At 42.6% G+C, this 3,988-nt stretch overlaps 1 pseudogene; it reads left to right on the top strand.

The window, feature by feature from the left end:
- The first annotated feature begins 1,528 nt into the window (after window positions 1–1,528).
- On the top strand, window positions 1,529–2,896 carry LOC136120230 (elongation factor 1-alpha 1 pseudogene; annotated as a pseudogene).
- Window positions 2,897–3,988: the final 1,092 nt, after the last annotated feature.

Raw genomic sequence — 3,988 nt, 5'->3', positions numbered from 1 at the left:
TTCAACAAAATTTTATCGAGCATTTATTACGTGCTTCAGCACTGTGGGAGAATAAATGACATGTGAAGTGTGCCTATGAATTAAGGAGACTGGTTGACCAGTCAGACACAGGAGTGGTGCCATTTGTTTTGTCATTTCATTTCAGGCATTGAGGGAGAGCACAGAGGGCCTGCTGTGGCATTGACGTTAGGGTTTTCTATTTAGATTCTGGCTTTAAGTCTTACAGTCAGCTTCAGGTTCATATTGTCAGGCCCACTTTAGGAAGAGAAGATTGACTGTAGTAATAAAGGCTTTGGAGTCTGGAATTAGCCAGATTTGGGTTCAAACTCAATTTTGTTGCTACTCAAAATCTGTGCACTTTTGAAAAAACTCTCCATATTTCTGAGCTTTGGTTGGCCTTGTTCCTATAGTGAAGGAGACTAGATGGAACTAAGACCCTTTCCAGCTATATCGTTCTATGAAAAAGATTGTTCAGCAACCACACATCCCAGATTTTCTGGGACACCCCACCTCCAAAGTATTATGGCCTGTTGTACCTATAAAATTATTTATACCCATCAAAGGCTGAATCACCATCACCTGATTTATACATTGAACGAACCATCAGAGGTGGGAACAGGCTGGGGAGAGTGGTGTTAAAAGATAATTTTCATAGAAAGGTAAAATCGCGACGCTCATACAGATATAAAAATGTGTATATGTTAAAGATTTGATTCTACTCATTAATCAAAGACGGAAACGACAGATGTTATAACTGGTTCAAGAGAATCTGAAAGGAGACATTTAAAGATCAGAAATATTGAAATGAGAATGCAAATAGAACAAAACTGGGGTTTTTTCCAGGGGGAGTGGAGAGAAATCAATTGAACCTCTACCAGACAGGGAAGCATTTGCATGTCTGTCAGTTACCTATAACATACAAGTTGTAAAATAGCTCAAGGGCAGTGAAGACTAGAATCAGATAACAGGAAGGGTGTGCTGTGTGCAGACAATGCATAGTTTCCCATGAAGCACAGTTTTTCCCTACAGTGGAAATAGCTTCATATGGACTATGGCATTTCATTGTGATTTCTGGTTCTTCAATGGCTATCTGGGGAAGGATCTCAGTGGGGACTTGGGTGTGGACAAGAATCACCTGGGAAACTTCCAAATCAGAATCACACCTCCAAACCAAACTGCATCCAGGGTTCTAAGAAATGTTGTAAACAATTAGACGGCCTTTTCAACTGCTTTTTGAAGTTGAAGTTATGATGGAAGGAGACCTAGAAAGTCGGCTGTGTGTATTTATAGGTGCAGTATTTCTTCCCGATCCTTTGAGGAGCCTTTTGTGACTTTCTTGATGTGGTTTAAGGGTCATGAAACTGTTAAGTGTTAGTTCACCGAGGGCTAAGGTCCAATGTGCACACTGAAGGCAAGGCAAAGTCCAAAGGAGAAAAATGGGAATTAAAGAAATAAAAAGAGGGAAGAAGCATTGGGTTTGCTGGCAGAACACAGATGTCATGAAAACCACTGCTAAATCTAAGCCAAGATGGGAAAGGAATAGACTCCTATCAACATGGTCATCACTGGACACCTAGATTCGGGCAAGTCTACCACTGCTAGCCATCTGACCTAGAAATATGGTGGGATTAACAAGAACCATCAAAAAATTTGAGAAGGAGTCTGCTGAGATGGGAGAGGGCTCCTTCAGGGCGGTCTGGGTCTTGATAAACTGTAAGCTGAAGGTGAGCTTGGTGTCACCACTGATAGCTCCCTATGGAAATTCAAAACCAGCAAGTATTTTATGACCATCACTGATGCCCCAAGACACAGAGACTTTATCAAAAACATGATTTCAGGCACATCTCCTGCTGACTGTGCTGTCCTGATTGTTGTTCCTGGTGTTGGTGAATTTGAAGCAGGGATCTTCAAGAACGGGCAGACCGTGAGCATGCCCCTCTGGCTTCCACACCGGGTGTGAAACAACGAATTGTTGGTGTTAACAAAATGGATCCCACTGAGCTACTCTGTGGCCGGAAGTGATACAAGGAAATCATAGAGGAAGTCAGCACCTACATTAAGAAAATTGACTCAACCCTGACACAGTAGCATTTGTGCCAATTTCTGGTTGGAATGGTGACAGCGTGCTGGAGCCAAGTGCTAACGTGCCTTGTTCCAGGGATGGAAAGTCACCTGTGAACATGGCAATGCCAGTGGAACCATGCTGCTTGAGGCTTGGGATCGCACCCTGCCATCAACTCGTCCAAGTGACAAGCCCTTGCCTCTGCCCCACCAGCACATCTACAAAATTGGTAGTATTGACACTGTCCCTGGCAGCCGAGTGGAGACTGGTGTTCTCACCCCTAGCATGGTGTTCATCTTTGCTCCAGGCAACTGAAGTAAAGTCTGTTGAAACGTACCATGAAGCTTTGAGTGAAGCTCTTCCCGGGGACAGTGTGAACTTCAGTGTCAAGAACGTGTCTGTCAAAGATGTTCATCATGGGCAGCGTGGCTGGTGGAATAGCAAAAATGACCCACCAGTGGAAGCAGCTGGCTTCATGGCTTGGGTGATGATCCTGAACCGTATCCAGGCCACATCAGGGCTGGCTACACCCCTGCGCTGAATCGTCACACAGCTCACATTGCTTGCAAGTTTGCTGAGCTGAGAAGATTGATTGTTGTTCTGGGCCCAAACTCATGCCATCTGGTGATGCTGCTGAGTTGATGTGGTTCCTGACAAGCCCACCTGTGTTGATAGCTTCTCTGCCTATCTGCCTCTGGGCCCTTTTGCTGTTTGTGAGATAAGACACAATCCGTTGCCACAGGTGTCATCAGAGCAGTGGACAAGAAGGTGGCTGGAGCTGGTTCAGTCACCAAGTCTGCCGGGAAGACTCAAAGACTAAATAAATATCCCTAGTACCTGCCAGCCTGCTCTTAATCGTGGTAGAACAGTCTCAGAATGGGTGGTCTGAATTGGCCATTTAAGTTTATTAGTAAAAGACTAGTTAGTGATAATAATGCATCGTAAAACCTTCAGGAGGAAAGGAGAATGTTTTGTGAACCGTTTTTGTGTGTGTGTAAGGTATTCGTTTTAAAAAACCAGTACTTTTTCATGGAAACAACTTGACCAAAAATCTGTCACAGAATTTTGAAAACCATTCAAAGAAAGTTTAATGAGAAAAAAAAAGTGAAAAAAAAAAGTGGGGAGTGAAGACTAAGATGAAGAGAATGGAAACAGGGAAGAGAGGAATGAGCTGGGGCAGAGGCAGCAGGGATGCCTCCCGATAGATCTACTTGTTAATAAAAACACCATTTCAAAGTCACGTGCACATGGAGTACATACAGGTAACAAGAAGTTTGATTTCCAAAGCACTGCCGCTTTATAGATTTCCCACCTCCACTGGAAATCTAACACGGTCACAGTTTTGAGGAATTTTTCAGGAAATATGCTAATTCTATTATAATACATACATGAAATATACACTGTTCCTGCAATGTTACACATTGGGGTTTTTTTCCCCCCTCTCTTCCGTGCTCCCCACCCTACACAAAAATTGAAAATAAAGAAAATCATTGATTGAATGCCTAAATTGAAGTTTTTTCTGTTTTATTTTTAAAAACCCAATACTGTATTGTAATATACTGGACTAAAGGAGATATAGTTATTTCTAGTTCTGAAAGGAGAATTTGTGAAAATGCCATTTCAGGACTTTAGCTCAGCAACTAAAATGAAATGTGAAAGAGAAAGAAGAAATGAAATGTGGACAACTTCATGGTGGTTCTAGGAAGGCTAAGAATCACTAGGGATTGAGAGTTTAGATGGAGGAAAGATGGCTTAGGGTCAGGGCACACTAGACTTTCTATTTAGTAAAGCTTTATAACCTCCCAAGATATTATCCTGGAGTCACTCTTAATATTCGATGAAACTGGGTAACTCTCACACAGAGGTCAGCTCAAAATGGGGGGCAGTATTATCTTGACTAAATCCTTTGGGAACTGTGGATACCAG

Source organism: Phocoena phocoena, chromosome 3, assembly GCF_963924675.1.
Source record: "Phocoena phocoena chromosome 3, mPhoPho1.1, whole genome shotgun sequence".
Lineage (NCBI taxonomy): Eukaryota > Metazoa > Chordata > Mammalia > Artiodactyla > Phocoenidae > Phocoena > Phocoena phocoena.
This window is presented reverse-complemented; position numbering and strand designations above follow the sequence as displayed.